Raw genomic sequence first — 27,790 nt, 5'->3', positions numbered from 1 at the left:
TAGGACTAATAATTGTGGAAAAAGGGAAAGCGAGCTAGAAAGAAACTGGAAGGTACAAAAAAAAATCTAACGGAAAGTGAAAAAGATAAAAAGGAATTAATGCGTTGTAAAAACAACATTAGAGGGGTACAAATAGGAAATGACAGATACATGGGATAAAATAAGAGGCCATTAAGTAGGAAATTGTAAGATTACAGAGGAAAAAGGAAAAGTTTAATTTAATCAAAAAGTAAGCAATTAAAAGAGCTAATGGGAATACAAATGGAAGGCTGGGGGGACGTAGTCCAAAGAGAGAAGCAAAAGGAGATTAGAAAGATCATACAAGGATGAGAAGATGAAAAATTGTAGAATAAAAGAATAGCGGTAGAACAATTTTTCTTTAAAGCAAGTCCCAAAGTGATGAAGGAGTTGGCAACAAGGGTAAGACTGCAAGAAGTGGTGAGGGGGATTTTATGAACTAGGAGATGCCATAAGAGACAGAAAAAAATAAAGGAAATAGATGAATGTAAGGAGTATTACCAGAGGCTTTACAAATTGGAAGAGGAAAAAGATGCTAATGAAGGATGGGGGTAGTCACAGATAGAGAGAGAGAAGCAAGTGGTTCAATCAGTGTGTTAATGCATCAAGTTCTGAACAGCGCAAGCAGAACAGGGTTTGAATTCTCATCAGGGATAGTTAATTGGGATGGTGGTTGGCTTAATGTTCAAGGTATTTACCTTGCACACAGTACAGTGTTTAATTCTCACCTTTGTTAAATATCTGGTTATTGGCTAGACTTGTAGTAGTCTGCAGACAGATTTGACAAGTATTTAACCATTATGCCAGCCCCTAACCCCCTACAGTGTTTACCTCAGAGACACAATGTACATGGTTTGATTCTCAACTTTTAAGCTATGAAGATAAATAAGGATGTTTTAGAGAAGATATGGAGGAAGTGGCAAAAGGAACTCTCCAAGCAGTGACTGTATATGTATAGAATTTTGGGAGATATGGAAAAAAGATTGAAAGAAATGGTTGACCGTTTATTTAATGGTAATACAAGGAGAGTAGATCCCTAAGTTGTGGAGGGAGGAAATGATCTCAGTAATCCCAAAGGAGGGGAAATGCCCAAGATAGTTAGCCTCATACAGACTGATGTCAGTGGTGCTTAATCATGATTATAATAAATGCTTTAGGATGATACATGCTGAAATATTAAGGAGGATATTACCAAGAATTATACATGAGTATCAGACTGGCTTGCAGTGGAAAGAGACAACAGACAGCTTCATAAAAAACATTTTGCTGATAAATGAGATCAGGTGCTTAGGAATAACACTGAGGGGGACTGACAAGGGGACATTAAAAATACATATGAAAAGTATATCAAAAGGTGAAAGGACAAATAGGAAAATGGGAGAAAAGATACATTTAAGATATTAATTGGAGAATACAGACACTGAATATATGTGCAATTCCAGTGTATTTACCCAGCTCAAGGATTCTGGAAATTTTAAGACAATACATTTGTGAAACTGATAAAACAGATAATTAAGGACTTTGTGTGAGGGGGGAGAAAACCTAGAGTGGCTTGTGAGAAACTAATAGAGATGAAGGACAGAGATAGGGTTAGGAGCACCAGGAGTAAAGGAAAGGCTACAAGCCTGCTTGATAACAGCTATGTTAAGACTAAAAGATGTTGAATATAAGGCAGAGTCATAGTAAATGATAATACAAAAGGAAAGTATACTTGAACGACAAGGACATAGTCAAACTCATTTTAGGGACACCAGTCGAAGAACTGGAAATGCAGAGGATAAAGATAATAAAAGTAGAAGTTCAAAAATATGGTATGATAGTGGGGGTGATAATTGGAGAATAAGATTAGTATCCTGTTGGTAGAATGAAAGAGAGAGTGCAGCAAACTGTAACCTGGAGATGGGAAAAAAGCAGGGGGGAAAAAGTAAAATACTGATGCCAAGTTCAAGTAGAAGGAAGATTGAAAACCTAAAAACTGATAAAAATAAAAGAATATCGGAGAATATATTAGAATAGGAATAAAGAATAAGTGGAGGCAGATAAGAATGCATTTGGGAGGAGCAGTAGAGATTGTGGGATTGATAGAATTAATAGGGATTAGGAGGAAAGAAGGAAAAGAAATGAGGGTGATGTTGGGGATCGGTATTAATTGGATAAGGCAAGGAAGGAAATCTGGCAGGAATTAAATGGAAAATAATATGGAAGAGAATGAGAGAGAAGGGACTATATTGGATGAAGAATGGGCAGAAATTATAGAGGCACTGAGGTATATAACCAAGGCTAGGAAATTTCAGAATATTTGAATGGAAATTCTGACATAAAAGTTTTTATTACTTAAGGTTAGCCAAAAGTTTTGTTGGGATAGATGAAACCTGCTGGAGACGTGGAAGAGAAGGAAGAAGTTGCAGTCATATCTTTTGAGACTGTGATGAACTGAAGAAGTATCAAGTTGAAAGAAGACACTGAGGAAAAGTGGGGTAGGAGCAATATATCTGAAACGATGAGAAGGAAATGGTAGGATTAATAATGGCAACAGGAAAGAAGGCAATCACTAGAAAGTGGAAGAAAAATGAAAAAAAGTAGAAATATTAATGAACAATTTGAAGATGATAGAGAGCAGAGAAGTAGAAGTTTAGAATAATATGATTAATGTGAAAGTAAAAGGTACACAGTTATTAAAATAATGAAAGTTTGCTAAAGGTAAAAAAAAGTGTGAGAGCTATTTGAATGTTAAGAAATTTAATTAGTTTATTTCCTATGAAGGCAAAAAAAAAATCCGTGTCAAAGCAGACTATTTCCAAGTTATTGTCTCCTCATGCAATTCACTTTTGCTATTCTTATCATTGTCTGACAGTTCCAGGCTAATTTTGAGCCCATTCCACCTGGATAACAGCTAATTCTGTTACTTTTTGGAAAGGGTGAACTCTAGAAATATTCTAGAGGGAGCAATCTGGTCTTCTCACCATTACAATATTGATATTTCCTCTAGAAAAGGAGTAGGTTTTGCTAGGAATATTCTTCAAGGGCTCCTAGACTCCATCCCTTCTTACTCCTCATTTTCTTTCTAAGTGTTGGTATTTGTCTCCTCTAAAGCTTAGGCTACTGCAACAGCAATCTAATGACTACTGTAGTACTATTTTGTAAGTAAACTTAATAGTAAATGCTCAAATAGATTACTTTTGCAGTGCAGACACCCTGTAGCCTCCCTTTCTGTAATGCAAGAAAGGTCTGATATTTTGGTTCCTGCTCATCTGTAGCTGTATAGTTATTAGGGCTTTGGAAGCAAGGTGGATATTTCAATCATTGGCAGGATATATCCTGTATAGCTTAGACTACTGCAACAGTGATCTATTCAAACCACAACTGTTGCACGTAATTTACTTGCACAACTGTACTCTCTGTAAGAAAAAATTGTCTAATTTGAGCCAGTTTATAGGTTCATTGGAGGTTACTAGGTTAATGGCCCTAGGGCCTTTACAAGCCTAGCCATGTTATACCTGTGTTCCCTAACTGACCTTGGTTAAATGGTGGGTATTTGTAGAGGAAGTCTGTGATAAGCACTGACTGACCCTGTTTATGAAGGACATATGTGCCACTCCCAGGGTGAATTTACAGTCTCTCCTCCAATGCTCTAGGTTGTGCTTGAATAGGTTCATTGAAGACTTCTGCTTCACATGAATTGGGAGTTTATTCCAGAGGAGCAGCAATCTCGGGAAGATGTATATGTCTGTCCAGCATGTTCTGTTAATGTCGCAGGCTAGGTTGAGATCCCTGGAGCAAGTGACTCTTGTCCCATTTGATTTACGGATGTGCAGCATTACCATTAGGGCAGGGTTAGAGACTGCTCTGTAGGCCAGGCAAAAGTCTCCTCTCAGCAACCTGTAAGATGCAGAGTACAATGACAGGGTTTTCAGTCTTTCCGTGTAGGTCATATTTTGGAGACCCTGAATTTTCTTGATGAGAAAACTCTGGTTTATCCAGCTGCTGCAGGTGTCTGAGGTACATGCAAAAGTGAATGTTGTACTCTGTTAGTGGCCTAAGGGTCGAGTTCAGAAGAATTATAACATCCTTAGTCTTGAATGAGATGGCCTTACTTATGAGATGCACAGTGTAGAAAGTTTTCCTTACCACTGTGGACATATGGTGATCAAAATTTAGATTGCTATCCACCTGTGTTCCTAAATCTTGCACCACTGGGTTTGAGCTTGGGGGGGGGGGTGCTGTCAATATTGTAATTTGCAGGGACTTCCTGTTTGTCAAAGGGGATAATAATTCACTTTTTACCCTGTGGCTTTAGCACCAATCATTTTTCTGTATTAGCTCCTTTTGTAATATGTTAACATTATTTGGGGACTCCCTGATTGCACCCAGTTTACAGTCTTCAGCAAACTTGGTAAGCCACAGGCAATCTACTTTTGCCTGGACGTCTGAGAAATAAATTTCAAACAGTAGAGGACCCAGCACAGATCCTTGTGGTATGCCACTGGTAACTGGTCTGCTGTTAGAGGTAGAATCTCCAACTTTGACAGTATGCGTTCTGTCGTTGAGCCAGTTGGCTACCTACCTAGTGACGTGTGGGTTAATCCCCAGCTGGGAGAGTTTTACAGTGATACCTGAGTGGGGGGATTGTCACAAGCCTTGGCTAAGCTAAGATGGGCTGTATGTACTGTTTTGCCTTCATCCAGGGCTTTGGTGACATTCAGTTTGAAAGTCGCCTGTGCCTTTGTTGATAAGGTCCATAATGATTGTTTCCACAACTTTGCAGGTAAGGCTGGTTAGGCTTATGGGTTTGTAGTTTCCAGGGTCAGTTGATGGGACCCCTTTTGTGCAAAGGGATTACTGTTGCTGTTCTCCACTCTGCTGGAACAAAGTCTGTGCTCAGGCTGCGGTTAAAGTGTGTGCCAAGTGGTTCCGCTAGGTCTTGTTTTAGACTGTTTAATAAGCAGAGTGGGATGTTGTTTGGTCCCATAGAGGCCGTATTTTTGGCCTTGGAGAGCGCAGATATGACCTGCTCTTTAGAGGTACTAGGTGGAGGACTGATGTCCGCTTTAATTTGGGATTATGGCCGATGGGAACAGGGGGGTGAAGTTTGCACCCAATCTGCCAGATAGGTTGGTGATTTCCTCCGGTTCGTTGTGAGAGGTACTGTCCACTATAAGTTTGGCACATAGCTGTGCATTTCCTTTTAGATTTTGGACATAGCTAAAGAATGCTAGGGATGCTAATTTAGCTTTGTAACTAGCTTTAGAGGACTTTACAAGATATCTGCTTTGCTTGTTCAAGCTGCGAAGGATATTCTTTTGCTGAGTAAGTTCTCTCTTGTTCTTGGACATCAGTTTCTTCCTTTTGTTATATAACCTGTTTATACTTGAGGTCCACCAGGGTTCCCCGTTTTTTCGGGAAGACCTGATTTTGATCCAGAGAGATACAGCCGAGTCTGTACAGTTTAGGTGGTTATACAGAACATTTGAGTACTCCTCTGCATAGGAGTCCTCTTTGGCTGTGTTAGCAGGGGGTTTGAAACTTTTTATATTATTGCCTAGTAGACTGTAGTTTGCTTTGGAGAAATTTTTCATTTTTTTTGCTCTTCTCGTGGTGTCTGGACTGATCATTACTTTGAATAAGGCAGATTTATGGTCTGACCTTACTAGGGAGGGCAACCCACAGGGGGTAGTGCATTGACCCTCCATGTTGGTGAGCACTAAGTCTAAGACATTTGATCCCCTTGTGGTGGTGCAGACTAGCTGTTCCAGGGCATTTGTATTGACAGTCCTGGAGCTTCAGGGCAAGCATGTGTTTGTTCATGTATGTCACCCAATCAGTGGAAGGATAGTTGAAATCTTCCATGACCAAAGTGTTTGGCTGTATAGTGAGTGACTCTAGTAAGTCCAGGTAGGTGGACCTCTTCTTTTGGTTCATGGTGGGGGACCTCTAGCTAGCAATGATGTGGTAGGGTATTTTATCTTTAGTTAACTGGACCCGGAGTAGCTCAAGAGAGTCATACTGGTTAACCAGTCTCGAGGTGTATTTGGCTTTAATGAAGATGGATGCACCTCCACCTTGGTAATTTCACACACTTATTTTGGGGTCTGAACCTGTGGGAGGCATTGTATCCTTGCACAGCTGGGGTGCTCTTTGCGGCCTTGAACCATGTCTGTGACTGCACAGATGTCAGCAGCTTTCAAGCTGATGAGTGCTTCCAGGGAGTGCAATTTCCTGTTTAGGCTCCTGTCATTAAGCGACATAACCTTGAGTTTGTCTCGAGTGGATTTTTTTACGTTGGAAATTTTGTTGTTTTAACGTTACCTTAAAAATGCAGTATGTAGGAGGCAAGCACCTTTGCCAGTATCCAAAAGCCTAGAGGAGACAGGTGAATACCATCTCTGGCAAAGCATTGTGGTCTGCCAACCATGTCGTCCCAAGCTGACAGATACTGAATCCTCCTGGAGTGACACCAGAAGTTGTCAGTTGTTGAAATCATTTTTTGTCTATATTGTGGCATCATCCTGGGTGAAGGTAGAATGCTGTTTAGAGCTAGGGACTTACTGCCTGGGACACACAATCTGAGAGTTCAGTCATGTCTGTCTTCGTATAGTCCAGAGAGGGATGTCTCTCAGTATTCACCCCAACATGTACTGTGACGGAGACATAACAGTAATTGTTGTTGAGTGACTTAGAGTGTGTGCATAATTTGATGGATCCTGGCACCCGATAGACAGCTATGACATTTTCCTTGTCCATCTTGGTGAGGAGGACCACTACGGAGTCACCTATGACCAGGACACTTAGTTTTGAGGTGTTTTGCCTTATGGCTTATTTGCTGAGACACGGGTGTGTGGGTTGTGTAGTGGATTCTATTTGCTTTGCAGTGTGTGCAAGTGGTTTGTGCTTGGGACGTTTCTAATCTTTTGTTAGACTTCTATTGAGTACCTTTGTGTTATGACCTTTTGTTTGAGAGGTGATGTGTGTGTGCTGATAACTTGTTTGATGTCTGGTTTGTTGTTTCTTGAGAGAATTGATTCCAAATTCTTGTGTAATAACATCTCTCATATATTGTATTTGTTTTAGGAGTAATCAGTCTGTGTATATGTGGCAATTACTACGTTGCCTCAGGATGCCCATGCCAGTCAAGCTGGCCAGAGAAATGATTGGAAACTGACTGTCCATCATGACAGGTTTTTACCATAACTACTATTCAGGAGTGGGCTAGTTTGACCAGATTTTGCACTAGGATTAACAAAGGGGCTTATTCTGCTGAAGGCTTGGGGTGACAACTATGGCAATGCTTCTCAGTGTGCAACTGAGTTTCCCACAATGCAACAGTGAAGCTTGGGGAGGGTTCACTAATAGATGTCTAGGAGAAAATTATCTTTCAAGGTGTTTGTCTGTACAGGGCACCACTGAACCCTGTTGTGTAGTGAGAAGCTATGCTCAAACGCGAGAGTTAAATACAGGAGAACTTAATTACTTTTAAGCTAAACTACTAAATAGGAAAGGACATAATGAGTTTTCCTCCAGTAGTCTCCAACTCAGATGAGGCTCAGACTACACACTTCTGCCACAAGGGTGCAGGCAGGGCCCTCCTAATGTAAAATGGCTGAAATAGTGCTGAAATGTAACAATACAGTCTAGATTCAGCAGGTCTGAAGCTAGTCCATGCTATGTACTAGCTACGTAAGGCAATAAAACTGCTTTTTTAAAGTGCAGAAAATACAGTAAAAATCAGCAAAATGATAAAATACAGTCAACAAAGTGTAAAGAAAACTCACAAGGTACTTTTTTTTCGATTTTAGCAGTGACATTTTTGTATTTCAGCAGAATATATCCAGACTTTTGACAAAAGTCTGAAAATGTTGAGCAGCAATGGTACTGCCCTCTGCACAAGCTGGCAATTCTTTGAGCTGCTATGAACAGTGGGAGAGTATGGAGAGGATTTCCTGTAGAGGATTTTAAACTGGAGATGTTTGCTCATATACAAGGCATGAGGAACTGTGTCTGTGCATACTAGCAGGATGAAAGCCTTTTACACAGTTAATCCCTCAGGCCAATCAAAATAAAAACACAATAAACTTTATCAACTTTCTACCTGCAGTTTTCAGCTTGGATGGGTTGAATTCTGCTCTGCCCCCACCAGAGTGAAAAAGAACCCTCTTAATTTAAAACAAACTGGTTTTGAACTCGAGTGCAGTATCAAATGCTTTACAACAAAAGTCAGAATTCCTGCAGTATCAGGAATCCTTGGAAATAAGTTCACTAACCCTGAGAAATGTTCAACAAAGTACAGAAAAATTGCACAACCTAAGAGAACTGCAGCAACACAGAAATATTTTGCAAAACATAGAAATATTTTGGCAGACTCAGGAGATCTTTGCAAACTCAAAACAGCTTTTTCAGTACCAGAGGATGTTAGGAAATATTAGAATACTATTAAAACAACCTAAGAGAAGTACAGTAACAAACAGATGATGTTCTTCATCTCACATTGCTGCAGTCATAACTAGTGGGTAGTCCGCTGTCCTCGGTCGGCCCGAATACCAAAGTATTAGGCTGGCGTCGGTCATGGGCGCTCAGATCTGACGTCAGTACGTCATGGTATTAAAGCGCATGACCGACGTCATATCCTCAGTCTTTTTTGCCGCATGGTCCGAAGCAGAAGCAGCGTTTGCAAGTGCCGTTCGGCGTTCTGAAATTTTCGTATTCTGAGTTTCAGACCGAAACCAAGTTGGGCTAAGTACCCCGTTGGGGAATATTTTTGTTTTTTCTTGCTTCAGTTAATTCCGGATGTCAGAAAAAGTGAATAATTGTATTTCTTGTGGGAAACAGATACCGCATAGGGATTACCACTCTCTTTGTATTCCTTGTTTGGGGCCTGAGCACGACGTAGTCGGGTGTCGCTTTTGTGCTAGGTTTAATAAGCGCACCATTAAACGTAGGTTAGATTGCGCTAGGCTTGTCTTCGGTAAGCGGTGTAATTACAATATGCCGTCAGATCCTCCGACGCCCGCTACCGCTAAGAAGCGCAAGGAAAAATCGTTAAGGTCCAAGCAGGATGAGTCGTCCGTTCCGGACGCCGGTTCTTTAGAAACTACGGTGGAATCTGTGGATCCAGCCGAGGTTTCAGCTGAGTCTCAGGGGGAGACGTTAATTTTGCAGGATGTGGCCTCTCAGGAGTCAGGTCAGGCTGAGGGGGCCTCTCAGGTTGCAGTACTCCCTTCTTTGTCTAAGGGGGTTAGGCCTTCTCCTTCTGTCTCTAAGGTACCTTCTAAGGGCAGGCCTGGTTTGCTTTCCTCAGGTGTCAGTCCTAGTTCTGCAGGTTCTGTGCCTAAAAAACACATGCTTAAAATGGCAGAAGATTTAATTTCCTTAATCAGGGGTTCTATGCCCCCTCCAGATAAGAGGCCTAGGGTGGAGCCAGAGGGGGAATGTTTAGAACAGGCTTCAGATTACTCAGAGTCTTCGGCTGAAGACACTCAGGATTTTCCTCCTTATTCTGATTCAGACGCAGAGGATTCCAGTCCTTCTGCTTCTCCTCCAGAGGATTTTTCTTTTTCAGAAACCCTGCATTCTGAGGGAGCATTTTAAATGGGAAGGCCAGGATTTCTCGGATTCCCGAAAGAGGCTTAGGGAATTTTTGTTTTTACCACAACATCGGCCCTTAGCTATACCTCCTGTTTTGGATGTTGTTCAGGATGTTTTCTCTGAGGCTTCCCTTAATCCAGACTCTTTGCCTCCTGCCAGTTAAACCAGATAGGTATTACAGAGTGCCTGAGGCTCATAAATATCTGTATAAGAGCCCAAGGGCTGACCCAGAAACTATTAGCCAGGGACCTAAGGGTGTCAGGGCTTCTGTTGTAAAGAATCCAGTTCCTATGGATAAAGATTCTAGAGCTTTGGATAGGTGGGGTAAGAAAGTGTACACCTCTTCCACTCTAGCTATGAGGGCTTTAAATTGCCAGTTTCATATGTTGAAGTACCAGAATTTTCTCCTTACTCAGTTAAAATCTAAGGTAGATGCTTTGGCAGAGGGCATAGAGTGTAAGGAATTACAGGATTTGGTTCATGCCTCTGATCAGGTGGGTAAGCATTCTTTACAGTGTGGTTTCGATGCTTTACAGGCTTCTTCCAGGGTGGCTGCCACTGGATCAGTTATTCGCAGGCACGCCTGGCTTAAGGATCAGAATTTGTCAGGGCATGTTAAAGCTAGAATTTTAGATGCTCCTTTACAGTCTGAAGTTTTGTTTGGTTCTCCTGTGGAGTCTGTCTTAAAGAAAATGGAAGACAAGGCTATGCAGACTGTTAAAGATTTTTTGCAGGTGCAGCCCCCTAAGTTTAGCAGGAATTGGCCTACTAAGGGTTGGGCTTATCCTTCTTCTGATTTACAGTCTAGGGGCAGATCTAGGCGTGGTAGGGGCAGAGCTCAGAGTTCTTTCAGGCCTAGAACGTGGAGTTCCCCTGCACAATGTACAGGTGAGGGCAGGGGCCAGTCCTTTCGTAAACAGGCCCAATGACCTGCATCTTCAGCTGCCAGATCCCTCCTGTCTGGCAGCACCTTTGGGAGGAAAGTTGGCACTCTTCAAGCAAAATTGGCTTTTAGTCACCCAGGACAAATGGGTGTTGGACATTACAGACCGAGGCTACAAGTTTTATTTCCACACATTGCCTCCTTTCAAGGGCATGCCAGACGTTCCTCCTCAGCAAAGGGTAGAGGCTCACAAGCAGATTTCTTTACTTCTTCAAATGGGGGCTATACAGCAGGTCCCTCTGTCAGAAGTGGGCCTAGGATTTTATTCTCGCCTGTTTCTTGTACCAAAGAAAGGAAACACTTGGAGGCCAATTTTGGATTTATCTATCCTCAACACATACCTGGACATCCCAAAATTCAAAATGTTGACGTTGCAACAACTTCTGCCTCTGTTGGGCAAAGATCACTGGATGGTAACTCTGGATCTCAAAGAGGCTTATCTTCATGTTCCTATCAGGCCCAGTTGCAGGAGATACCTGCGTTTTCGGGCTGGGACTTTACATTATCAGTTCTCTGCATTGCCCTTTGGCTTATCTACTGCACCCAGGGTGTTCACAAAGGTTCTGGCTCCGGTGATAGCCTTCCTAAGGTTAAGAGGAATTCAAATTTATCCTTATTTGGACGATTGCCTGATTCTTGCTCAAGACAAAAACAAGCTTCTTCACCATCTACAGTATGTTATGGCAGTGTTAAGGTGCCTAGGGTATTCTGTGAACGAAACAAAGTCCAGTCTAGTACCCTCTCAGGAAATGTGCTTTCTGGGTGTGAGACTGAATACAGCTTCCCAGATGGCCTTTTGACCCTGGACAAACAAAGAAACCTTACTCTTTACTTCCAACAATTGTCTCTACGGTCCAGGCTGACTGCAAGGACAGTCCTTCAAGCCTTGGGGTTCATGGCATCTTGTATTCTGGTGCTTCCCAATGCCAAACTGCATATGAGGAAGCTACAATGGTATCTCAAAAATGTATGGACGCAACACTGCCACAATCTGGACACTGTCATTCAGATAATACCTTGCATTCAAAAGGAATTTTTGTGGTGGGCTCAGGAATGTCACCTAAACAAGGGACTCTCTGTGACCCGACCAGAGGCGAGTCAGATCTTAACGACAGATGCCTCGGACAAGGCTTGGGGAGCTCACCTCAATGGAAAATGGGTTCAAGACACGTGGCCTGCCAGACTTCAACATTTACATATCAACTTGAAGGAGATGTTAGCAGTCCAATTTGCATTGATGGCTTTCAAGAATCTACTTCACCCAGGACAAGTGTTGATTCAAACAGACAACACAACTGTCATGTGGTACATCAACAAGCAAGGGGGAACCCATTCGTACCCGCTTTGCAGGCAAGCTATGATTTTGTGGGAGACTGCTCTCAGTTTGCACCTCACTCTTCAGGCAAGGTTTCTGCCAGGAGCACAGAACTCCTTAGCAGATGTTTTGAGCAGACAGATGGTGGATCCCCACGAGTGGAAATTGGATCCTCATGTATTTCGACAGTTGACAGTGATATGGGGGACTCCAGACATAGATCTGTTCGCTTCTCCACTAAATTTCCAGTTGCCAAAGTTTTGCACAAAGATGTTTCATCCAACAGCTTGGAAAGTGGATGCTCTGTCATTCAGTTGGAGCAATCTTCACGTCTGTGCCTTTCCTCCTCTGCCTCTCCTTCCCAAGGTGCTCTTGAAGGTCAGACAAGACAAGCCCTCCATGATTCTAATAGCTCCAGATTGGCCTCGACAGCACTGGTACCCTCTGTTGAGGAGTTTAGTAAGGGAGCCTCCTTGGCCTTTGCCTTCAATTCCACACCTTTTGTCTCAGGCAGGCAATCATTTCCTCAATGTCAGGATTCAGTCCCTGCATCTAACAGCCTGGCATATTCTGTTCTAGAACCTGGAGGGTCGCAGCTTCCTCAACAAGTTTTGGATGTTATTTTGGAGGCCAGAAGGCCTAGTACAAGGAAAGTTTATGCAGATAAATGGAGGAGATTTTTTATTTGGAGCAAAGCAAAGAGCTTTGATGTTTCCAGGCCTGATTTGAGTGTTTCTCTTCAATATCTTACGGAATTATTAGACAAGGGTTTGTCTTTTTCCTCTGTAAAAGTTCATGCTGCAGCCATTTCTGCTCACTATGGCTGTGACCCACCATTATTCTCTCATCCTTTGTTTAAGCAATTTCTTAGAGGGGCAAAGAACATAAGACCCCCGCGTAGAGCTCCTACTCCTTCCTGGGATCTCAATTTTGTGTTGGAAAAGCTTACTTTACCTCCTTTTGAACCTGCAGCTACGTCTGAGTTAAAGTTTTTGTCTTGGAAGACTGCTTTTTTGTTGGCCATTACGTCTGCTAGAAGGGTATCTGAATTACAGGCTCTAATGGCAGTTGAACCCTTCCTGATTTTTCATAAGGATAGGGTATCTCTGCGTACTAACCCTACTTTTATGCCTAAAGTGGTTTCAAATGTGGCCTTGAACCAATCTATTCATTTGCCTACTTTTTATGCTGATCCCCAAAATAGAGGGGAGAAAATTTTGCACACTTTGGATATTCACAGGCAGTTGCGTTATTATTTGAGCAGGACTAAAAGGTTCAGACAGTCTCAACAGTTGTTTGTTTCTTTTGCTGTGGCCTCTCAGGGGAAACCTGTTTCAAAACAAACTATTTCTAAGTGGATTGGCCATTGTATTGCTTTTTGTTATTCTCATCATGGTAAGGAGATTCCGGCTGGAATCAGACCTCATTCCACTAGGGCTACTGCCACTTCTACTGCTTTTTAAAGGGGTGTAGCTACTAAAGATATTTTGGAGGCAGCTACTTGGAGTTCAGTGCACACTTTTTCTAAACATTACCATCTCCCTCTTTATTCCAAATCTAGGGCTGGATTTGCCACTGCAGTCTTACAGGGCATGTTAGCAGCTCCCAATGCTTTATGATTTTGCCAGCCTCCCTTTACCTTTGCTTTGGGATTCTACCCACTAGTTATGACTGCAGCAATGTGAGATGAAGAACATAGTACAGTTTTGTACCTACCATAAATGTAGATGTTCGAAGATCCACATTGCTGCAGTCCAATTCCCTCCCTCCTTCCCTCTGTAGTTTGGAGTAGTTGTATGGTTTGGGTGGTAGAGGTTGTTTGTACATGTGTCTTGGAGGTTTTTCTATTTTTGGCTGTGGCCTTTCTTTTTGGGCCTTCTGACATCTGGGGCAAGAAAAGACTGAGGATATGACGTCGGTCATGCGCTTTAATACCATGACGCACTGACGTCAGATCTGAGCGCCCATGACCGACGCCAGCCTAATACTTTGGTATTCGGGCCGACCGAGGACAGCGGACTACCCACTAGTTATGACTGCAGCAATGTGGATCTTCGAACATCTACATTTATGGTAGGTACAAAACTGTACTTTTCCTTAACAAGTGCTGGCTGAAAAACTGTGATAAATTCAACTAAATCAATAAATGCTACACAGAAGTGTTAAATAGTGCTGAGACAGAGCAAGTGCAAAAAAAAATACATCAGCTTGTAGGTCCAGATGCTTTTAGAAGCAATCCAGGTCTTGTAGTCACAGTTGTCCAAGCCAGGCACAGGAAGCTCTGAATAAATGAGCACAATCTCACAAAAATGTAATTCTTGTATATCAGCAGGATGAAAGACATAGTTAATCTACCAACGATTTGATGCACGAGAAAGAATCTGAATTTCAGAATTCCTGCTGAGAACGTGCCAGTGAATAATTTACTCTTATAGATCCGTAACTATTTCAACTAACTTAGTGAATCATATTTTTACTGGATACATTTTGGTTTTACTCCTAGGCAGGGTTTTATGGATTTCTGTGTGACTCTGTAGGTCAGTTCTTTTGAAATATTTGCCTGTAACCTCATAATAATGTTTGAGTTTTTTGTTACAATGTTTTGCATTTCAGGAGTGGTGTTTTTATTTTTCTTTGGCAGTGTACAATGGGATCAGTTGTTGGATCCCCCTAGTCTTTCCTGTCAAGATATCCAGGAATTACAAGAAGCACCTCACATGATGGATTTACAAGTCCAATGTGTGTGTTTTGTTAGGCTCTTCCAACCTCTTGCTCCAATAGTGGCATTTTAACATGAACACTTTTGCTGTAAGATGGGGAGAACATTGCCAGCTGCAAACCACCCAAGAGACTTTGATACAGGCAGAGACTGCACTGTTTGTCAGTGTTCTGGAGATGATTTCTTCATGGTGCTGTTGTCCTTCACTCTGACATGACAGTCTGTGGTTTGATATTTGAACAAGTAAAGGAAGCCATGAGAGTTTGGGAGTGAACCTTTTCTCATAATTGCTTTCTGATAGCCAACTATATCCTGGGCAGTCTTAACTCATTAGCAGACATGGACACTACTTCCTGACACCTCATGTTTGGTCTCTCAGCCAGTCCAGCATTGGGACAAGCCTTGTTGCAACTTATTTGCATCCCAAGCCAATGTCGAATGCCGCATCTTGCCTTATTTTCTCTCTCAACAGGATGTCTCAGAGATGTTCAATCACAAAAGTGACCAACTGGACTTCTTTATGATTTTCCCTATTTCACCCTTTTTTTGAGAAACTTAGGGTGCCAAGTTGTACGTCATGATCAGTTCTGATAGGTTCATTTTAGCCCTGCAAATGTGTTTTTCTTTGCTATGGCCTCACCTTCTGGATTAGCGCCTATCCCTGATTCTGACTTTTAGCCTGGTTCATTTGAGTAGCAAGCCTTATCTGAACATTCACTTCTTACATTTAACTGTATGGTTTCCTAACTTGTTAGCAATCCTTCATGTGTGAACAGGGTGGTCTAGATGCAAAGAAGACTTGCTTTTCCATTTGGTCTGTGGCCTGAAGAGTAGAACTTTTCCATCTCCAGTTCCTGCTGTTTTAGAATTCACAACACAGATTTTTTAAAGTTGCCCAGGATTAGTGTGTTGGGAGCAATTGTTATAGGCATCAACTTATTGAGTTATTATATCTGGACACGTTGGGGGAGTTCTGTACTTGGCAATAATGTGCTGAGTGGCTTTTTTTTCATGTGAGTAAAATGCACAGCATCCCATTTGGTTCTATGGGCGATATGGAGTGAGTTAATGGGAGAGCAAATAAGTACTGATACTATCTGAACAAATGATAGACACAGTGCCTTTGTTATTGAGGGAGTTTGATCAGTATATTGTAGTTACTGAAACCTGGTTTCAAACTATTTGTGTGTTCAGGTGTCAGGAAGGCCTTGAGACCAGGCTGTTTTGTTTTGTTCACTGCATTGAGCAGAGCCACGTTAATGAAACTGTATTTGAATTTGCTAGGTTGGAATATCCTGGAAATGGATCCTGCCTAAAAGACATTTATGGTTTCAGAAAATGTTTTGCTAGCATGCTAAAGGTTAAATAATCCCACAAAGAGGTCACGTGTAAAATCCTTACTCGATCACAATAAAACTTCGTAATTAGTAATACAAAGTATAAATATTAAAAAGACCCAGTAAATCATGGAAAAATATAAATTAAACTAAGTTTTAACTTTTAAATATGTGATATAATAAACAATGTTAAACAGCACTTAAACATTATTGGCATGAAATTTTAATAGTGGAATTATGGATAGTTGGTCATTAAGGCCAAGTCCGTATGTGGCACCCAGCTGTAACTACCAGACTAGTTCCTTGTATTCCAGCTTGGTCTCCCATGGTTGGCCTTCCATTAAGGTGACACAGGGAAGGTATTGTCTACACATTTAAAGACTAACACTTTAAAATATTTAATTATACTGATTTAGACATCATTAATTTTTTTTAATTGTTCATTAAAGGGTGTAAGTTTTTACCTGCTTGCACGCTTAATTTACGTGATGTTTTGGTATAACTCAAACTTTTTATTTATTTATTTAACATTTGTTTACTGGGAAAGTCTGACTTGGTACAGAGCCAATCTTTAGTGGAGACCCATGGAGAAATGCTCCAGACGCATGCCTTTGTAATGTGGGAGAAAACCGGAGCATCCGGAGAAAACTCACACAAACGCAGGGAGGACATGCAGACTTCACACAGAAGGCACTCCAGCTGAGAATTGAACCAGAGAACCTCTTGCTGTGAGGTGACAATGCTACTGCTGCACCACTGCACCGTCCAAGAATTTATTTTACTAGGAAGTTGAATTTACAATTAATTCACTTCCCTAGGGATTGTAAAGTGACTTCAACCCAAATAAATAATTTAAAAAAGAAGAGCACATATGTTTGATACAAAAAATATGTTTGTGAATTTGGAAACAGCCATCTCTTTCTATGCTCAGAGCTTAAGATGCTCACTGACTGTATAGTATATACAACTAGAGCAGAAGAAATTGAGCTCTATGTTATAATAACTCTTTGTGAAAATGTTCACAGAGGAAATAATACATTTTTTATATGGCATTCTGAATGGTAACTAAGGGAATATATACAACTATTTTCCACTTACCTTGTAGTAAATGTACTAACATCCTAAATATATTAAAGAAGACATCTGGCACAAAGATATTGTGAAACACAGATTGTGTGAAATTGGAAAGATTATAATACATTTATTCCACTACTTTAGGATTGATGCTTCCTGCCCATAGTGATTTCTTGCTCTTTGGGGAAATTTCTTATTTAACAGCAACTGACATGCCAAAATATTAAGTCCTTGAACACTGTTTTAAGAAACCATGTTTAACTTTTGTTAAATATGTATGACATTTTGAATTTGAAATGTTTTACTTTTTGATAAACAAATCTGAACAGAAATGTTACACAGAAGTCCCAACATAAAATACTTAATGCTTTGATAGAAGTGTTAATCAATATAGAAAAACTCAACTGTTTCATCTAAAAATTCAGTATGAAAGGAGAACAACTATAAACTATCAAAATGTTTTGTAAATTGACATATTGTTTTGAAATAACTTTAAATATAAAGTAGATGTCTTGCTTTTTGATTTATGACAGGAAACTAGTATTAACTAATACTCTTGATATGAAGAAGTGAAAGAGCTACACTAGCCACATAATCATTTTAGATCACATTTATCATAATAATAACCAATATGTGGCATATATATAAAAAAACTGACTTAATCCTGGCATATTAAACGCATTGTAATATTTAGAGACATAATTATCAGTACATTTACTGATACTCGTATATATACTTGCTAGCTGATATTATTTTTCTAAGACTTGTAAATACTGTTACATAAAGTTATGAGGTTTAGAGAGATTGATTTAAACACTATTCACAGACTTAGGTTTGCTTGGGTAGTTCAGCTAGTCAAGCAAAGAGATATTTTACTTCATAGGGATAGGAAATGGGTTATACTTTTAAAAATTACACATTTAGAAGTTCATTTATTTTTTTCTAATGGTTTGGTGTCCATCAGAAATATTCAGTATCTGTTCATAAAAAAATCATTTAATACCATGTATTCAAATCTTACCAAGAGTCAAAACTATTTTCGTATACTGTTATACAAAAACAGCTTAATAGTAAAACATGAAATGTTTGTCTATAAATGATAATGGTCTGAGCAATAGTAACAAAAGGAGAAGTCTATTCAAATATCTACACAAGCCATAAATACTATTCCTTCAAGAGACACACTTACTAGATAAAGACATAAATAGATTAAATATCAATAATTACACAGTTTTAGTAAGCTCACAATATAAACAGAAAAAGAGAGGGGTAGCTATACTAATCCGTAATGCAACTATATCATCCAGAATAATCAACATTCATCAAGACACATCTGGTATGTTCTGTCTGGTGTCTATAGAATTAAATAGGAAAATATATGCCTTGGTCAATCTATATTGGATACCAGGACTAGGAATTGGAATAGTTAAACATCATTTTGAAGACATACATTTAGCAAAAGGTAGCCTGATAATAGCGGGTGATTTTAACTGTATAACAAATGACAAAGATACAGATTCAAAAACCACAAGAAGAAAGCAACCTATATCAAAAGGCACTTTTAAAGTTTATTGATACAGCATGCATAAAAGATATAAATGAATACACAGATCCAGATTCTTTAATTTATTCATTTAGACATGAGACTAATTCTAGAATTGATAGGGTATATGTATCTAATGATCTAATAAAAATTGATAAAGTTAAAATTATAAGCTGCCCCTTATCTGATCATAATACTCTAGTTTTTAAAATAGAACTCACACTTACATACACAAATCACATCACAAGAATATCCTTGTACATCACAAAATTAACAGAGTTTAAAGAATTCTATGAAAAAGAAGTTAAAACGTTTCTTGAACTGAACACTACAAAGGGCATCTCAGAAATATATATTTGGGATTCACTAAAAGCATTTATATATGGGGAAAATATTATCTTGGTATATCAATAAAAGCAAAATATGGAATAAAGATATGCTAGAACTGCAAAATAAAGCTGACAAACTGAAGTTAAATTCAAAAAGGAGACACTGATCTAGTGCAAGAACTAATACAAACCAGTAACAGATATGCAGAAATATTACATCATAAGATTATGATTAACTTAGAAAGGATAAAACTAAATTCTTATTCCACAAATCCAGCATACCAGAGACAACTAGGCAACAGAACAAAAAAAATCCAAGCAAATAAAATAATTATATATTCCTAATACTAAGAAGAAAGTTACAAATCTAAATGGTATTTTAGAAGCCTTTAGACTTCAAGTATAACACTGATAATTCTTGAAATTCCTAAGAAGTACCCACCAAATATGTAAATAATTACCTTGGAAATAAAATTTAACACCAGAACAAATAGATATTATAGATAAATCGATTACGGTGACAAAACTGAAATCACAAATTAAAAAGCTTAAAGCAAATAAATCACCTGGCCTAGAAAATGTTACCAGAAACATACAAATTAATATCCAATCAAGCTATATCTTTACTCTTAAAAGTATAGATTATAGTTAAGCAAGATATAAATATTCTACCCTCTTGGAAATCGATTTCCCCAATAATTAAAACCGGCAAAGATGAGAAACAATGCTCATCATATTAGACCAATATCCTTATTAAACATAGATTATAAAATGGTGATTGCAATATATGCAGACAGGATCAAACACTTTCTCCCCATGTTAATCCATGAAGACCAGACAGGCTTTATTAAAGGAAGAAATACATATAGCAATCTTAAAAGAATAATGTCACTAATTCATTATAGTAAACATACAAACCCAGATTTAAACATAATTTCGTTGGACATTAATAAAGCCTTTGATTCGGTTAACTGGAACTTTCTTGCATTAATCCTAAAAGAATATAAATTTCCCACAACTTTTAACACACTTATCCACTCATTATATAAAGACTCTATTGCATATGTTAAACTAGGATCACATAGATCAGGTCCCATACAAATTAAAAAAGGACCTAAACAAGGCTGTTCCTTATCACCATTGCTATTTGCATTACTTATAGAACCTTTTGTAAATCAAATTAGATCATTATTAAAGGTATATACATTAGCAAAACATTAAACCTTAAAATGCAACTCTTTGCCGATGATGTTCTTCTAACCCTCTCGGACACTAACGAATCTTTACAGGCTTTATTTAGTGATATAAATATTTTTCAAAGTGTCTCAGGTTTACAATTCAATGAAAGCAAAACAAAAATCATGCCATACAATTCTAAAAAGAAACATATAAACAAAAAATATTCCAAATACTTATTAGTAGATAACAAAATACTATATTTAGGTATAAATCTACTTGATGACTTAACTGACTCACTTATATACAGTTATAAAATACTAGATAAAATAGAGCAAACAATATCTAACTGGAACAAATATATGTTTACAATGGGAGACAGATAATATCTTATTAAATCAACCATTTTTCCCAAGGTGTTATATCTAATACAAAGTTTTTAACTACCACCTCCCAAATATATCATTCAAAGATATAACAAACTAATATTAAACTTTTTATGGTTCCCAAACAAACTCCAAATTGCTTTAAATAAACATTTACTGAATTGGGAGGGTGGTGGAATTAATTTACCAGGCTGTGAGACATATATTATATCCTCTGTTGTTAAAAATATAACTTCATGGTTAAATGCCTACTACTTACCTAGTTGGGAACAAATACACGAACAGATTTATAGAGATTAGTCACAACAAATATACAAGACTGATTAACTGTCATATCATCGCCCCTTGTTTGGATGTTAAAAGATCACTTAGTGGGAAAAATAAAAATAGCAAACTGCCTTCAAAATATATAATTATTACATTAATATCATTTAAAACATACATAAACAAAGTCCTAGATATAAATTCTTGTTTTTTTTTCTGACTTTTCCCATAGCCTTTACACCTACTTGGTACATCCCAAATGCAGAAAATGAATACACTTAAGAAAGGCACCAACTGACAGAACAAGGGAAAACATTAACTAATTAACAAATAGTTAACAAATATAATATAAGTAATGGCTCATGGCTGCTTTTGCAAAATCTAAGACAATACCTTATAAATAAAACTAAACAAATACAAGCATCAGTCAGACATTATATTCCAAAGTTCATTGAATATTTTATTATAATCACAACTCAACGTTACCAAGGTGGTGGTTACCTATCTAATATTTATGTTGTTGTATCTTTCGGCTTTTCCCGGTTAGGGGTCACCACAGCGGAAGTCCGATCCGCTAATGATTGGCAGTAGATTTTTATGTCATATACTTGTTGTTGTATCTTTCGGCTTTTCCCGGTTAGGGGTCACCACAGCGGAAGTCCGGTCCGCTAATGATCGGCAGTAGATTTTTATGTCATATACTTGCCAGGCCTGATGCACAACCTTCAACGAAGGTACGCCCATTCACGCATGTCTCCACACAGAAGACGCTTTAGCTGAGATTCGAACAGGACAACGTCTTACTGTGAGGCGACAACGTTACTGCAGCACTTATCTAATATTTATAAATATTACCTATCTAATATTTATAAAATTGTAAAAAAAAAAAAAAAAAAAACAAAAGGCTACCATGTAAATACCTACTGGGACTATTACACACAGATAAACAACCACCCTCCAACTGAAGAAGAAAAAAAGATTATCTTAAAACCATCAAAACAGTTAACATTGTCAATATACTGGGAACTATTCACTTTGAGATATTTACACAGAATTTTTATACACCACACAAATTAGCTAAAATATTTGCTAGTGAGGATCAGTGCTGGAGATGTCAGACTAAAACAAGAGCTGACTGGCAACATGTATTTTCTGAATGTAAATGTCTCACTTTATATTGGAATAATATAAATTATTTTTTCCAGATTGTCTTCAATGATAATTACCAATTAACAAAATCAATGATTTTATTCAATTCTCCCATCCCGGACTGTGTACCTAAAAAGACTTTTAAATTCTATGGACATTGATGAGAGTAGCACACAAACTCATCAACATTCACTGGAAAAGTGAGACTTCTCCCACGTTCAAGAAATTTAAAAAATGTATCTTTAACAGTTGGACATATGGAAATATCTACACTGAAGAGCAGAACTACCAGACCTATATCATTTTATAACTCTTGGATGAAAATATTGGAAATATTTGAGAAAATGAACAAAGATATATGAACTAATATATTATTCTTCGCAATGTGTTTAAATGTATTTATTGCTTTCTTCTGTATAGACACCAATGTATATAGTTATATATTGTTCTGTAGTTTATAGGTTTTAAAATTGTATGTATATTATCAGTTCTGAGTTCATGTAATGTATGACAAAATATATTTTAAAATAAAATTTAAAGTAAAAAAAAAAAAAAAGAAGAGCACATAAAACTACCACTAAACCCCACTTTGGCCTTATTTGAGAAAACCTGTGAAAGGTATTTGTACAAACTAATCGAATCCCAGACTTGCATCCAACAGAATTTAACCAAAGAGGAATGGAATTTAGTAACAGCTCCACCCTAAGAATTATGAAGCCAGATAAGGGTGGAGGTATCATTGTAATGCATAAAACTGATACATTAAATCAAATTTCCATCCTGCTTTACAACACTGATAATTATGCCAACGTTTCAATTAATGAAATACACATTGCATACAGGAAAATCAATTTAATTTTAGACGATTCAGTGCTACAGGAGGTGATTCCACAAGATTTTTTTAACTTAAAATGTAAATCCTTCCATCCCAGTAATTTAGTACTACAGGAGGTGATTCCACAAGATTTTTTTAACTTAAAATGTAAATCCTTCCATCCCAGTAATTTTTGGGATACCCAAGGTCCATAAGGATATTCAGTCTCCACCTTACAGGCTCATTGTTTCAGCGCACACACAGCAGTTTTTATTGATCGGATTTTGAAAGGTATGTTAAACCCCATTAGTTTTATTTTAAAGGATTCCTGGGATTTCCTCACTAAATTAAAATCACAGTTCTGTGATCCACTTTGTAGTTTTTCCATTATACATGTTAAAGATTTATTTACAAGCATTCCATACCAAGTTGGGCTGTAATTATTCCATTCAGCCATTGTCGAAATTAACAGCTTTGGATACCAGGATGGTAAATTTTATAGTTGCACTGATGGACTTGGTCTTGTCCAATAATTTTATTTATTTTTTGAGGGTGAATATTTTCGCCAGATGAAAGACGTAGCTGTGAGTGCTAGTTTTGCGCGAATCTGGTTATGTATAGTTGGGAGAGCTAGTTTGTTTTAATTTCAGATTATAACAAATATTGGCACCTTTATTATTGATACCCAGATGATAATTTTATATTATGGAAAAGGTACTGATGGTATCGCTGACCAGTTTATGATGTATACCAGCAACTCCACATGCTTATAATTCACCCACACACACACATGATTGACTCTGCTGACTTTTTGGATGTCACTATTTTTAAGGACTGTAATAAAGGCTGTCTGGATCTAAAATGTTTAAGAAACCATCCTTTTCTAACTCTCTAGATTTTTACAGTTGCCATCTACATTTTTGTAAGAAGAATGTTTTCAAGTGGCAACTAGTGAGGAAAGCAAGAATGTGCTCCAATTTCAACATATTCTTGGCTTAAATTGGCACTGTGTTTAAAATGTTCTTGGATAGTAATTACCCTGTTACCTTTCTGGATAACATTCAAAGGATTGTAGTGATTGGTTGGGGGAGTAGGTACAAACTCCTTTTTGGGATGGAACAAGTAGTCAGCAACACAAGCAGTGCACACACCCCACAGGAGAAGGACAAGTTCATTAATTCCCTTGTCACATTTAATAGTGTTTCAAATAAAATTAAATACATTGTGTCTCAAAACTGGAATATCTTGAAGGTAAATGACATTTTTACAAGACTGGTGGGGAGAGACCCAATTTTGTTTATAAGACAGCTAGGAACTGTAAAAATTTTCTCTAACACCTAATAGGTATCAAAACCATGACAGTGGGGAACCCAGAAATGTGGGGCATGTAACCAATGCCCTCATGTATTGGAGCAAGAGGTTTTTATTTTTGATGTATTCCCTCGCAAGGTTTTTCTGACATCTGATAACTGTGGCACCAAGGGTGTGGTTTGTATTGCTATTTGTAATGTATGCTCCAGATTTTATGTAGGAAAGGCAGAGCGGCAGTTTAGAAAAATAATTTATAAACATTTTTATGCTATATTAAAATGTAATACTAATAACACACTTTTCAAACACACATTGGAATGCAAGTTGGCAAAGTTTTTATTTGGTTTATTAGAAATTGTTTCCCACGATATTAGGGGCAACCCATGGGAGACCAAGCTGGAATATAAAGAACTGGTGTGGTTACTGCTGGGTGCCGTGTATGGACTTGGCCATAATGTCAGACTATGTATAGTTCCGGTATTAAAACTTCATGCCAATAATGTGCTGTTTAGCTTTCTTTATTCTATCAAATTTAAAAGTTAAAACTTATTTTAATTTATATTTTTCCATGATTTAATGGGTCTTTTTAACATTTATATTTTGTGTTACTAATTACAATGTTTTGTTGTGATTGGGTAAGGTTTTTACATGTGACATCTTTGTGGGATTATTACTTGGTTCTGATGAAGTCCCATTTATTTAGAGGGACAAAAGTGCTTAACCACATATTTGATATATTTGACTATTAAAACTGAAATTTTATCTCATCACGAGTCTCTTCTTTTTCATGTTTTAGTGGAGTTGGTCGCTCAGTTTAAAGATACTACATGAGCCATTTTCTATTTATTCAGCTTTTATCAGGTGGCTGCATGGACACATGTTGGATTTGTTTGCTTTTACTGATATTTCTAAAGTCAGTTATCTTGTTTTGGAATTGTGACATTCCTGGATTTGGCAAGATACAGCACAAGATAAATGTCTTCCCTGTCTCAGACTCGTGCATGGAGTGTGCATCTCCTCTGTGGTAAAATGTCTAAGGTCCTTCCACCCCAAGTATGACCTCGTAGTTGATCATGTTTGGTTGAATGAATTAAAGACTCTGTCACATCATGAATCCTGAGACTAGAGGGACTGCTGACTGTGATCCTGTAATTCTTCATACCTGGTGAGTAGTGCATCAGTGTGTCTGACTGTGTGGAGTTGCCCATTAGTAATTCATTGATATGTGTGGCAATACCTCTGGAGATCTTATGGCTGTGGAACCAGAGCAGCATCTCTTGGGTGTAGCTGAAGGTACATGTGACCGTGTATTTTAGGCAGGGTACTGAGTTGTGTGGTTGAGGTTTACCTCTTAGACCTTGTATGAATGGTGATTGCTTTACAACTTCCACAAAAGTGGATCTAGTGTTGTGTGGCAGTGATGTATTGACAAGGTGCATACTAATATATGGTGTGTGAAAGGCTACCCTACAAACCGTGTGGCATTTTTGCAAGATGAAAATAAAGGCTCCTCTGTAAGAATGAGGCAGTTGCTTCAGTGCCTCAGAGTCCCTATTGGAAGTGGGTGGTAACAGAAAATGATGAAGCTGATTAGGGACCCATGTTGAACCAGACCAGTGAGCAGCTAGCTAGCTTACTAGCTACTTAACCTGGAACATTACCACAAGTATGGAACAGAGTAGGAGTCCTGAATTCAACAGTAATTTGTTTATATACTGCTACCTGGCTACTACTAGTGCCGGACTCCCTGCAGATGCATGCAGCTAGAAATCCGTTTTCCCATGCTCCTTATTTCACCTGGAGCAATGCAACAGCATCAGTTTTATTTATTTAACATTCGTTTACCAGGAAAGTCGGACTTGGAACGAAGCCAATTTTCAGTGGAGGCCTGGGGAGAAACACTCCAGACGCATGTCTTTGTAACGATGGAGGAAACCGGAGCACACGGCAGAAACCCACATAAATGCAGGGAGGACGTGCAGACTCTGCACAGAAGGCACCCCAGCTGAGAATTGAACTGGAGAACCTCTTGCTGTGAGGCGACAATGCTACCTCTGCAGCACTGCGCAGTTCATTAATCCCCAGCTAATTACTGAAAAGAGGTGTCAGGCTCTCTCCTATAGAGTCAGTAGGCTTGTACTCCTTTCACTGAAAACCAGAAATCTACCAAGAAAAAAGCTGGACACTCTGACTGTGTGCCATTATCTTTATCAGTAGAATTGTAGCAAATTCAATGAAATTTAAACATGGGTATACATCAGCCTCAAGAAGCACTATCATAAGTAACAATAAGCGACAGTAGTGATAGATATTGAATATATATTTATCTATTACCAAAACAGTTAAACCTAATGTATATAAATCTCTCACTTTTTTATATTTATTCCAGTACACTTTATCTATTCTTCTGGTTACCATAAGACCATGCTTAAATTTAGGGTTCTTTCTTTCACACTGCTTAATTTCAACACAAGTACATCATTCATCATTATTACTTATCAGCTAAGTGTCTGTGCAATGGATCTACTTTGAGGATTGTCATTGTGTAGTTTTCATACTAGTTGTAGACTAATGTCTGTGTATGTACCTTTAAGAAGCTCTCCAAGGGCTTGTACAAGTGTATAAATACTGAGCACATACAAATCTGACTGCCATTTTGTAGTTAGCTGTTGAGATGTAAGCATGTATGTATGTAAGGTCTGTCTGTCTTAACTAGTTTGTTCGTATTTTATGATGCTGCTATTCATCCTATTGTGTTTCTATGTATTAAAGCATCTAAGCAAAATACCCCACCTGCTTGTCATCTATGTTAGAGAAGGACAAGCGACACTAGTTAAAAAGGAATGTCACAGCCAGACGTTGAGTGAAGTGAAAAATGTTTTATTACTAACTTGCAGGCAGAAACGTCTCTATGTAGTAGACCTGCAGTACCTTGCATGGTCTATTATGCACACTTCAACAGCAGGACTGCCATAAGCAGCAGTTTATCAGTACCTTTTAAGATTCTCCTAGATACAAGACTTTTACTCTGCTCCCACAGTGCACCTCACTTCTTTTTCCCTGCTTGGTGCTATCTTTACAGGTGCTCCTATGCTTGCTTTTGAGAGTATATATCAATTTTCCTCTTTGAATGTACTTATTTCATTGAGGGTTATAAGACATGATGTTAAGTTGTCAATCTCGCCTTCATTCTTGCTTGATGGGTTCGGAGCCGATCCTCGGCTCCGACTCTGCACTTGCTAAGCTCGAGAGTCACTTTTACCAGCTCGAGGCAGCCCCATATCCCATGATGCAAGGCGGTAAGTACCCAGATCTCGTTTGCCGCTTCGCTGATGAGGTCCTCCTTTTGCCAGCTCCTGGTAAGTGATTTAGATATTACTATTTTTGCCCCTTTTTCATTTTAAAACTTTATTTTTTAACGTTTTTAGTTAGATTAAGTCCCTTTCTGACTAGAAAATCCCTCACTCCTTTATATTTTTAGTCAGGCCTTCTCCCCTCCCATCCCCCCCCTTGTTAGGGTGTGTGTGTGTGTGTGTGTGTGAGACGTTAGTTATCTGATTATTTTTGGGATAACTGTTTCTTGGGACTGTGTTGTGTGTGTGTTTTTGGCAACCATGTCCAAGGAAAGGGTCTCAGGCTTTAAGAAGTGTGACTCGTGCTGTCAGAAGATGTCTCTGACAGACGGTCACACTTCTTGCTTATACTGCCTGGGACCTCTCCACCTGCAGGACTCCTGTGCGATTTGTCATTCCTTTAGCCAGAGAGTCCTGCAGGAGAGGAGAAACAAATTGATTTTGTGGGGCCTACTTAAACCGGAGGGCTCTCCGGCTAAG

General features: G+C 38.6%; 1 protein-coding gene across 2 annotated transcripts in view; it reads left to right on the top strand.

Moving 5' to 3' along the window:
• OTUD3 (OTU deubiquitinase 3) overlaps nucleotides 1-27,790 on the top strand; it is a 753,927-nt gene that overhangs the window by 125,229 nt on the left and 600,908 nt on the right. The window lies entirely within an intron of this gene.

Source organism: Protopterus annectens, chromosome 2.part0, assembly GCF_019279795.1.
Source record: "Protopterus annectens isolate FY-2018-M chromosome 2.part0, PAN1.0, whole genome shotgun sequence".
NCBI lineage: Eukaryota > Metazoa > Chordata > Ceratodontiformes > Protopteridae > Protopterus > Protopterus annectens.
Note: the sequence above shows the minus strand (reverse complement) of the source record. Positions and strands in the feature narration are given on the sequence as shown.